This window comes from Ornithodoros turicata, chromosome 1 (genome assembly GCF_037126465.1).
Source record: "Ornithodoros turicata isolate Travis chromosome 1, ASM3712646v1, whole genome shotgun sequence".
In the NCBI taxonomy this organism is placed as follows: Eukaryota; Metazoa; Arthropoda; class Arachnida; order Ixodida; family Argasidae; genus Ornithodoros; species Ornithodoros turicata.
In genome coordinates, this window is record NC_088201.1 from 35,687,874 (window position 1) to 35,699,959 (window position 12,086).

The 12,086-nt window shown below is 46.1% G+C and overlaps 1 long non-coding RNA gene across 1 annotated transcript in view; it reads right to left on the bottom strand.

Moving 5' to 3' along the window:
• Positions 1 to 9,970, bottom strand: part of LOC135377982 (uncharacterized) — a 291,104-nt gene extending 281,134 nt beyond the window's left edge. Inside the window, exon 1 of the long non-coding RNA XR_010418234.1 lies at positions 9,489 to 9,970. This is a non-coding gene — a long non-coding RNA (uncharacterized LOC135377982). The remainder of the gene's footprint in view (positions 1 to 9,488) is intronic.
• Between the last annotated feature and the right edge of the window lie 2,116 nt (positions 9,971 to 12,086).

A 12,086-nucleotide genomic window follows, 5' to 3' on the forward strand; every position in this document is an offset into this window, starting at 1 on the left:
GGGGATATTCATGCAGCATGCTGTGATTGTGTTCATTGTACATAGAAACTGAACGTTGTTGGCCTCCTGTTGATGCCTAGAGGTCAGTGATAGTCGAGGATCGATCGGAAGCCACGTGTGACGAGACACGTCCCGGGAGACAGTTGGCCACTGTTTACGTGTCCCGGCGTTTCGCTGCCACATGAATATTCCCCACCAGCCGCGTGTACGAGTGCCGCATGAGCGCTGCCAGTGTCTGCCCGAAAAAAACATAAAAATACTACTCGCCCATCACCCGCTCTGCAGACCTGTAACCTCCACCATATCGTTACCATGAGCGCACGAGATTACAACTCCTCCTTCGCACGACGAAGAGTTTATCTAGCCGTTGCTTAAAAGCATCATATTTAACGTTGCGCAAACTTCAGCCGTTCACTGATCTTCTGTGCTCTTGCTGCCCATATGCCCAAGCTTTTTCACCGTTAATTTCGTTTTATTTCCCCGATGTTTATACACTACTCTATTTGACTATCATCGCTAATCACTATACAGCTACTTTGCACGATCCCATATTTCGTCCATTTTCGGTCGTCAGTTGCATTCTGCACGCGATTGCCCTTCTTTACATTATTTTTTTTATTTTTTTGCTATGTTATCTGCCGATGCTTAGGTACATAATTCTACAGAGCACACAGCTTTTGTACATACGAGCTGATCCCCGTTTCAGGTACCATACTTCTGCCGTTTTTGGCTGGCTATCTTATTTACTATGTAGCACTGTGTTAGGTGCTTCTTTTTTTGCACTGTCTCTCTGTTCTGTTGCCTTGTTTCAGTGAAGTACGTTCCATGACCGTAATGAAACATACGCACTTTTTAGAAACGGTTCCGCGCAACATGCAAGTGGCCTACAATATTGCAACGCAGATTCGATCTGCCGCACGTGCAATAATGCGCGGGCAATTAAACTACACAAGAAGGCTTCAAAATACCAGCGACTGCTCCATCGTTGTCGTTAACCAGCGTGCCGTGGTCCAATGTAAATACATCGCGCAACTGCGCATTTAGCGGGCAGACGGGCAACCCAAGATCCATAAATGTTCCTGATGTGGGCAAACCACTGAGGGAGAGCCTTAACGTAGAAGCTTTTTTCGTAAAAACGCCTAAAGAAGTTTGCAGTTCATCGATATAGCAACTGACTGAGACTAAGAAAGTTGCGAAAAAAGGGTTTAAACGAGCTGCGAAGTATTTTTCCGAGCTCTCTCGACAAATTGCGCTGTGGACACGATTTTTTCCCGAATACCACCCGGAAGGACATAGCCACGAGCAGCCGCCAGATGTAGACTTTAAATCAGATTTCCGAAGCGTAGCTTCAACAACCAGCAACAAAGCGAGACCAGACGTCAGAAAGAAAACGTCACGCGGCGCTAACGTTTCCCAGAAAGGAGAACGCGGAACAATTCCCTACGCGAATGCAACAGCTGGATTTGTTCCACATTTTATCCTTCTTCAATTCCAGGTCCCTTCATTAGATTATTGAAGTACGTCCAACAGCTCCCACAGCGCTCCCCTCCAGCACACACAAAGTCTGCTCATTTATGTTCTCACGCCAGCTGCAGCGAAGCACCGCACTTGCAGCCCCGAGCAGCGGGCGACACCTCGCGAACGTTCCACGAAGCGTGCGGACCAAAAAAAAAAAGTAAAAAGCGCAGCTTCGTCCAATGTCATTAGATACGAGTGGCAAGAATTATGTCAATAGCGTTCCAAACCGTTGTTAGAACTCGCGCAGTAATGGTATAGTGGCATTGGTGCCTGTCGGGAAAAGCTATAATTGGGCGTGACAGAGATGGTAGGCCGTTGAAACGGGCCTGATTTGTCCCAGCTCGTAGACAGAGTTACTTGTCAGCACGTAATCTCCTCGGGAGTAAGGAATTAAACTGTCGCCTTCTTACTTAAGCCCAGTCTGTGTCTTCTTCAACGTGTGCCGTGGCATTTCGAACCTGGTTTCGCCTTTGAATTTATTAACCTACTGAAATTACGTTAGATATTGCTGTTTCGTTCAATTCTCCTAAGGCTCCGGTAGAAATTAAATGGATCAATCGTTTATTTCACTTTGTTCGGAACACCCCGTTTAGGTCGTCATACAATACACCATTAAACCCTTTAATTTTACGGCTCCAATTTCTTGCGGATCAGTTACAAGGCACATATTCGCGGTCGCTGACTTTCGCAAATTCTAGATACTAAAATGCGTGACTTAATTGGCTTACTTCTTGACAAGGCCTAGATTGCCGGTACCGCATTTGTCATTGCTTGCGCTATAAAGCAGTTCAAATGCTTAGCTGGGCAACCAACTGTGAAGACGAACTTTGCGATTACAGCATAGTTTTTCAAGTGTCGAATCGTGCTAGAAATTTGCGCGTGCCCTTTAAATTCACGAAATTTTTCATTCGCGAAATTTGCGAAAATAAGGGGCTCGAGAACATTAAGGCTTTTACAAAATGCCACAGCACTGAAATGCGTACCTATAGAGCACAATAGCACATATCCACTACTAAAAGCAAGTATCCATACCGTTATCTACGAAACAAAAGGAACTAAGGCAAGCTACTGACGTGAAAGAGAACCACACGTTCAACAGTTTTTCCCACATAGCAGCGAACGTTGCGTGCTCCAGTAACCGTTAATTCCTGTGCGTGCCGCCTTGCAAGACCTGCTGCAAATTGTGCAACACGTAAAGAGCCGATTTCTGGGAAGACAGGTTGTTGCTCCACCCAGGTTCCCTCCTCTGATACTGACATCAATTATGACGCAAGCTTCGACGGCACCAACGCCCACAATAACAACTGCCGGGCCTTCCTCACTGACGTGTTTACAGCAGCAACATCGTAGAAATATACTCTTGTGACAAACGCGCCTTCTTGTCGGAGCATGCAACGTACGCTTTAATTTTCTTAAGTGGTTCCCGCTTTTGTGGAAATTCGCGCACTGAGGATAAGCAATATACGCCGGTCCAAGTAGCCTTCGCACCGGCGTTTCGCGCGTTTAAGTATGGTTCCTTATTCCACAGCGATTACGGGTTCGCAAGAATCGTCGAAGAAATTGCGTTACTTCGGTCGTTCTTTGCAGTCGGAAACGACGGGTTTCTGTGGCAGATTTTCGAATTATCACGGAAGCGCAAAACGAATCTGTGAAATGCGAAATGACCGTGGGATCGGCATTCTTTAAATCATGTTTTTCATATATCTTTTTAAGCGGTCGCAAAAATCATGGAGCTGTATAAGTGGGGTTCAAGGTGTAGCGTAAGTTCCACGTACTGCTTGCTCGCTCTTAAAACAGAACTTCACCACACAGCACGCTCCTATAGCCAACCATCATCCCGAATGACATCGTTCTGGCACCCGATTTGTTGAAAACGGAGGCGCACGCCCTCTTTTTTTTTTTTTTTTTTTTTACATTTATGCAGTACATAGATGTCACAACAAAGGCGTACACCTCCTGTTTTCAACAACTCAGGAGAGAACAATGTCCTTCGGGAACGTGCTATGCGGTGAAGTTTTGTTTTAAGAGTATATGATAGGACAAAATATTGTACTACAATATTTTTTACAATACTACATATTATTTTTAACTCAACTCCAATCCAATCCAACACTCTTAAAACAGAACTTCACCATACACCACGCTGAAGGCCAACCATTTAACGGAATGATACCGCTATTACTTCAGATTGATTGAAAACGCGGGGCGTACGCCTTTTTGTAACAATTAACATAACCGCGTAATGCCTGGTTCACATGGCAACTTCTCTCTGTTGGGCGCACGGTACAGATCGAGTGTGGATGCGGTTGTCGTACGACACGCTGTTCAGACGCATGGGTTCTTGATACGGAAAACGCTTGTGTTTAACCAATAACGCCCCCGCTCCACTCCACTCTTTCTACCGTCTAGCTAACTACCTATATATCTATCTATCTCCACTTTCCGCTGCGCCTTCGCTCATTGGTGAGCTGCACAGGCGGAGGTAATCCGTACTGCATGGAGTTCGGTCGAGCCCAACTCTTGCGATTCGTATGCTTTTTTGGTTCGCCGTACTTCGTTGCCATGACAACCGTGCTGCTCCGCATCCGTAGCGTGAAAATGCAACAGTGTGAACCAGCCATAAATGTCGCAACAACATTAACTTTATTTTTTGATGATGATGATTGGGGAAGGGTCACAAAAAGGTATACGCCTCTCGCTTTTAACAAATCATGGGAGAGAACGATCTCATACGGTAAGAGGGTTGGCTAGGAGTGTGTTATGTGGTGAAGTGTTGTTTTAAGAGTGTGGAACATGCGCACGCACCATGGTCAGGTGCAAAGTAAAGGAAAAAGAAGGGAGACAGAAAGATATAGAGAAAGAAAAGTACCATATTGGAATAATTCGTTCTCGCGGCAGCTGTTTATTGCAATTCTTTATACGAAAAGAACAATAACAAAACTGGGTTTAGCATGGTTTAGCATTCGCGAGCTCGAAAGACTTGCATACCTACATCTGCAGCTTATCCTTGCACCTCAAAGACTGGTTTAACTAGGTGCCTTAAATGATACTTTTAGATTATTTTTTTTTGACAGAAATAGCACGCAAGGAACGACGATTATTTGGGTTAATTTCAGCCAGAACTAATTAACAACGCAGGCAAGACTGAACGGCCAAGCATTTGTGAGCTGGGTTGGCTACGTGCAACACAACCCCCCGTGCGTATCTGGTAATTTTCATCAGATTTTCTGCGAGTAGTGCTTCCCCTCTTAGATATCACTGGCACGCGGCGCCGCACACATTGCGCACTAATGTCCAGTCGAGCGAACATGGTTGTTACGCTTAGTCCGGGCCCAACAGGTATAGATAGCGGGTGTAGTCCGTTGCTCACGCCCAGCAACAATCACGTAGAAGCTGAGCTGGAGGGTAACACGCGACACGCACCAACGCACACCGATGCGCTTCCATGGACGAGCACGGCTTGCCGCCAGACCACATGGCGTCTGCGGAACATACTGCCTATGTTGCCGTATACTCTCTCGAATGCTCACACTCGTTTGCGCACGATTCCACTTCGGCAAAAATACCAGGTATCTCCGCTTGAAACACTATTGCGCAGTATTTCTTGAAACATCGATAAATGTGCGTTTGTCAAGCTCTGAAGCTGTAGTTAGAATTTGCTGCAGTTCATAGACTCATTTAAACGTCCATTTTAAGAGTTAACGTTAAGAGAAGAAGCTCAGGACGAGAGCCGCCAACATTTCGAACAGAGACTGTTCTATTGGGCACCGTTCTCACCGCGTTGGCACGGTACGGTATTGATACGGTTAGGGATGACGTGCTAGAAATTAAGTATGGCACGTACATTACACGTTTACGACGAAGTGACAGCAACAGCAGAAAAATCGCAACATTTAAGAACTCGCAAGGTTACATCACGCTCCTTTCTTTTTTTCTTAATAAACATATCCCCCCCCCCCTCCATGACGCCGTGAAGAACGCTTGTCGCGGATTAAGCGATATTTTACAAATGCTACAATTCGTAGGCTGATACATATTACAAACGGCAGAGCTCACTCGTTGAGATGCTGGAATAAATACAGAAAAGAAGCAGGTTAAAAATGTGGACGGCAAATTGTTGCGCGACAATCGTGACCTTTACAGAAGCCTTCTGCTACCTTCCGCTTGCGAAGTCAGTAAAGAAACTGTAAAGACTTTCCTTTTTTTTTTTTTTTTTTTTCATGCATGCGACAACGTATTTGCATGCAAGTGCTCGCTCGATCCAGAAATGTATAGGCACAAAGTATTCAAGTTACTCTTTAAGTCAACACTTTTTAGTGCAGCACTTTAAGTCCAAAGCAGCACTCTTAGAACAGAACTTCACCGCATAACACGCTGGAGGCCAACCATTGCGCAGAACGATGCAGTTTTCACCCCTGATTCTTTGAAAACGCTGGGCGTACGCCTTTGCGTGACATTTGCCATAACTGTTTACGTGTCACGCAAAGGTCCACGCCTCCCGTTTTCAGAAATCAGGGGAGAGAACAGTGTCAGTCGGGTTGATGGTTGGTTATGCGGTCAAGTTCTGCACACCGAACTATGTTCAGCTCTCCTCGGTAGCTCAGTCGGTAACGTGTTGGCTTGCTGAGCTCAAGTGCAAGCAATGTCGAGGACATAAACATTGCTTCCAGCACCGCGTGTCAGAGATTTCCAACGCACGTCAAAAGAAGAATTTCGGCCACCCCAGGTGGTCGAAATTATTCGCAGTCCTACCCTGCGGCACGTGCAACATGTCGCCATACTATAGGCGGAGAAACCTTACGCGTAACATCACGGCACCACCATTATTATTCAACTATGTTCAATGCATGGAACAAACATCGAAGATCAGTGCAAACCTCTGCGAAATATCAGCGTTGGCCACCACCTTCTCGTGCAAGATCTCAACATTAATTTACGAAATTTTTATTTGACAGTGTTAATCTTCATTTTTTAAATGGTATTGGGGAATTCAGTGTTACTAGGCCTTGTCAACGATTTGAATTTTTAATAGAAGCAGGTCAAAAGTCAAAATTCGAAAGGATGCTTTCAAGGATAGCCTTTCGGTTTGCTCCAGATGCTTTAACGACATTCGGTGCTCCCTTTCGGTGCTTTTTTTTTCTTTCTTCATTTCGTTTTTCATTTCATTCATTTCTCTCTTCTGTTCTGTATGGCACAGCCACCTGAGGACACCTCAGCTGTACCGTGAACGACTCGTACTTAATTCATTTCATCTTCATATCACTCCCGTAATGTCTCACATATAATGGGACCAGCGGTGAAACACCCATCTCATCGTCTATTTCTTAGGCCCGAATTTTGAAACGCTGCATTCTTTTCCGATCCCTCTTTCGCTCAGAAAGAAAACCTTCCGCCCAGTTTCAAACAATCCTTCCCTTTCGGTCTTCCTTTCGCGGACACGAAAGGGCCGCCTTTGGAAAGGTTGGTGGCTACCTTTCGTTGCAACTCTCGCCTTTCGTCGACACACCATCGGTTTTCTTGTTTTCTAGCAGGGCCTTGTAGCTCATTATTGGCTCAAGCAGGACCGCTGTCTTATCTGCTGTGACGTATGGTGTTCATTATGCCATATTTGGCAGCATACACCGCGTGGGTATCGTTACTACGTCAACGTTAACACGTGTCAAGGTCATCGGAAACTAAACACATTCGGCAATTCTCTTTCCCATCTCAATAACCACCCATGGTGCAACGCATGCCCCATGCAGGACTGGGATTTCTTGAAATGGTCCACTCTGAAACCCATGTAGTACAACTTTAAAACATGTTTGGGTTCAAAATAAAGGACGATAGCTTGTCTTTAGGACGCGGTTAGTAAAGTTGTGCTCTGTACTCTCGCTATCAGACGAGCTGCTGGAAGCACTCAAGATTCCTTTCGTTAGGAAAGCATAAGCAGAGTTCAAAACTGTCACTAGGTAAAGAAGGCGACCTTCTGACGAAAGTAGCTTTTTTCTTCTTCTTTTTTTGCTTCCTAAAGAAAGGAATGAAAGCAGCGGAAGGAAAGTCTCATTCAAAAATTTGGGCCTTATTGTTGTTCGCCTTTCCTTTCGAGGCACATAGAGCAACTTGTTGACACCATACGCATAACCTGGTTCATTATGCGTACAAAATTACAAAATGATTGCGTCCATATGCATTCACTGATTATAGGCCTCACACTTGGGAGCATACCCGGCGGCGCCCCGGAGCAGTCCGCGTACACCGAGGTAATCATGACGCATGATTCACATAAAGCTTGCCAATGGTGGCTACGGTCGACTTACATCATCATTAGATGCCAGCGCGGCCCCGACATCAAACAACCTCATAAAAAGGATCGTATTTCAGCTATGCACGGACAACCACAAATGCGTCTGAGGCTGTCCCGCTGTCATTCGATCTGCATGCTGCCACTGATACCCAGCCGTGATCTAACGTCACGCGATACGCGACAAACTTTAGGAAGACCTCTTTAACTAATTCAAAGGGGGGCGCTACAATTATAAAATAGTGTCTCCTGTTGTCTTTCCTAATGAACGTCTACAAGAAAAAAAAAAGGTAAGCGCCGCATTTGTGCTTCGCTTCCGTCGTTGGACGTTAATGTGAAATATTGACAAGTGCTTTACAAACAAATGCAAGCTGCAGTTGAGGCCATCAGTAGTCTGGCAGAGAATCGGCTCGCATTTAAGCGAGCTGTGATGATGTATCGGTGCATCTAGCGCACATTGTAGCGCAAAATGAGAACTTTAGCTCTTGTGAAGAAAACCAGCAACCTCAGCTCGCTTATTTCTGAAAGCGGTAACAAATTAAAAGAAACTGGGGACCCACTAAGAAACGCAGAAAGGGCATGCCCGCAGGGCATAACGGGTGTAACGCAAAAAGGGTATAATGCATGCCAAAGGGTAAGGTGCACTCCCTCTAGAAGGCACATTGAAGGCTACGACGAAAGCCTATCCACAAAAACTCCACAATGGCCTTCGTGAAAGGCTGCCACGTCGTCAACCAATATCCTCTGGCGAAGTTCAAATGTATCCGTTATGGCGCCCGACTCGATGAAACCAACGATTGTAGTGGGTGGAAGAGGTGACATGGGCACACCAAACATTATTGTCATCCAACCATCGTTTGAACCGGGATGCCCTTAGTGCAGGATGCTTAAAAGAACATCTCGAAGACTTCTGCCACCTAGCAACCACCCCAGCTCCGGAAAAAAACACTTCTGGTATGTGGAAATGGAGTCCCGTTTCTGGAAAAATACTGTTATGAATCTGAATGATCCGCGCTGTTCAGCCATCTTTGTTCCGTCAGCTTGGTGGCCCGTAGCAGTACAAGATCTTTTGTCGTTTCCTCCTCCGCGGACCAGTTGGTGAGAGGAACTTATTCTAAAGGGGAGAAGGACCTCAACGTGCCTTCATCTCACTGTACTGTCGCACACATGGCGTCGGCGACTCCGTTTTTGCTGCATCGGCGTCAGCGTTCACCGAGTAGGATACGCCACCAACGAATCGGGATACAGAAACGCCTGTAGTTTTGCGTCCCAACTTTAATAGTGATGACAACGGAAGGAGATCCGAACCAAAGGAAAACTTCCTTCCTTCCATGGATGTATTTATGACGGGAAGCACAATTGAAAGTGCTTCCGCCTAGACTTGGAAATCGTTTTGTTTTAACACTGCCAGCTTGCTCTAGGGGTTGAAAAATGGCCTGGCTGCCAGTGACAATACTGCTCCAAAACCATACTGCTAAGCGTCCAAGTTAATGCTTGCGCTACATAATTCTTGCTTTGCTTGACGCAAACTGTTTCGATCTCAAAACCCCGAGCTCTTTCTCCAACTATTTTTAACGAGACCCCAAATTTGTATCTCAATCTGAAGAAAAACGCGGAACACATTGAGCATGTCCAGAAAACTACGAACACTTAATATTCCAAAACTACAACGAGAACAATGCCCTACCGTCTTTGTCCGCTGCCCGAAGTCCTGACGAGAGCTGCCCAGACGATACACATCCTCTGTACCAGAGTCAGTCTGACGTTGAGGCACTTCACACTGATGCACAGCAAGTACATTGGCTATAGCCACTTTGTACACGCAGCTTCCTCAGAATTCAAGCAGAGACTGCGGTATACCGTGAAACACCCGACTATTGGTTTCGAACAAACTCGTCCAGAAAAGACACAATGTCGCAGGTCTGTCGCGTTATCAATTAGCAGCAGCAGCAGACAATCTCGCTGGCAGGTGAATTAGCCTTTTCATTCTTATCACGAGACGCACCACAGCACATTGCAAGCATTGACTTCGACGACGCTTCGGCCCTCTCTTTGCACCTTCCCGACACAGACGAATACCAGAGTTGGTAAATTGGAGACATATTGTTGATTGCATCACACAATTCACGGACAAACGACGCAGCGTGACGTCGTCGGCAGCCGATGAGGCCGCCGCACCACTACCAATGCAGTTGAATTTACGATGTTGAAGATCAGTTACACGTGCCAAGCACCTCTCACCCTCTTATTTCCTAATCCTGTAACGTACACTTATCTTGCCGGGGACGCTACGTCATTTACACATGCCAACTCTGATAACATCTGCAATTCTCTTTTTTCTTTTTTTTTTTTTTCAAATTGATAGTTTACACTTATGTCGGTTGATGTTGTGGACTCCGTTAGCACTCAGATAGTGAGTGGTCATCGATGAGTGCCCGTGTCGTCTGTGTGCTCGTCCGTGAATGGTACTGTTGGGGACACGGCTGTCTAAAATCAGCACTCCGTGGATTATCTCATCTCGAACCTCCAGGTGTTGCAAGGCTATTTCTTTCGAGTAATAAACACGTGCTGCACATGGTCCAACAATATTGGCACAACACTTTTAAGCGCAACAGAGAAATATGGGACGCCGAAGTACTGACATGCGATTTTAGATAACCGTGTCCCCAACAGTACGTTACACTCAATACGAATATGAGTGCACAATGAACCAAAGATTTTTTTTTTTTCGTGTTAGCGCCGCACAGCAACTGTGGCAATGAGCGGCGTACAGATGTGGACAGATGGAGAGAGGACAGCAGGAAGGAGTGGGGGATAGGGGGGTTAGTATGCGTCATGGGCCGACTTCACAGGGAACTGTGCCGACATCCGTCTGGAAAATCTCCGGAAAACCAAGGGAAATCCTCAGACAGCACAGCCGGTGGTAGGATCCGAACCCATCACCTTCCACTCTTCTGCACGACCTTGGCTACCACCAACGAGCACCTTAACCCGCGCGGCCATGACGCTGGTCAAGAAACGATTGACGCGACGAGCGATGACGAGATACCCTTCGTAGCTGCTGACGGTTGTTTGTGTGCTTTTGTCATTTCTGAGTGGACAGCAAAAACATTGTCGTTTCGCGCGAACTATTCACACTGCTATTTGTCACACTTCCGAGTCGTGTCTGCAGCGATGGCAATGGTCAGTGTACAGTTGACCTCACCCGCAAGATAACAGGGGTAGAAGAGCATTCAGTAATGCGTCGAAGAGCGTACGGCTGAACACATCTCCTGCTGACTACGCAACAGTCAGACTGTACTCCTACGCGTCCATTAATACTGATGGTCCGCTTTGGTAACCCTCAATCTATCGCAATGATCTACCCGCTGTCCCAAATTAGTAGAGCCCAGACATCTGCGTGACCGACGGTGTCATGTGTCCCCTGAGGGGCCTGTACCTAAAAGCAGGAATCTGGGCACATTCCCCTTTCACTATCGAAATAAAATCTACGATTCAATATATCGTACAACATGCTCTCCGAAAAGCAGCCATCACCTGTTGAAATGCGCTGCTCACAATGCTACAGTGGATTTATACGCAGCCGGGGCACCATATTTTTGGGAGGAGGCTACTGCAGGATGTGGCTGCCCTGTTTTCAATATCAATACAGTTCGGATATTTTCTATAGCGCTGGAGTAGTACCTCGACAACAGAGGGTCTTCACTCATTTGTAAAAGGGCGGCGGGAACCACGGCACCAAGGTTTGCTATATCTTGCCACTGTGGTGTCAAGCTGTGAAGACACGGTCAACGGTCAGCTTCTTGGTATACGTCGACAACAGGTCTTCCTCAAATGAAAACAGTTCTACTACATGGTGGAGAACTGATTGACGCAGAATGAAGAAGCAGCTTATTCGCTTAGCAGAAGCGAATGAAGTGAAGTATTCAAGTATAGCTAGGTACCTTAGGAATGTTATTGAACCGTCGCACTGTCGGAAAGGAAGCCCGTTTGCAACTGGATTCCTGCAATAAGCTATTAGCGCAGACGGTCATTTGCTGAGTCGTGAAAGCATACATTAATCAACATTTTTTACGTGCAATATGCACATTTTCGGTATAAGGTAACACGAACGTCGATATCAAGGCGCAACTGAAGGAAAGGACCATCTCACCGGTAATCAAGAAGAGCGGGTTCGCTGTCTGGCGTTTTCGATGACTGTCATATTTTGTGTCTGTGCTGCATCATACGTCACTCCTTCATTTAAACATTAATGGCGAACGAGCACTAAAAACAAATATTTCTC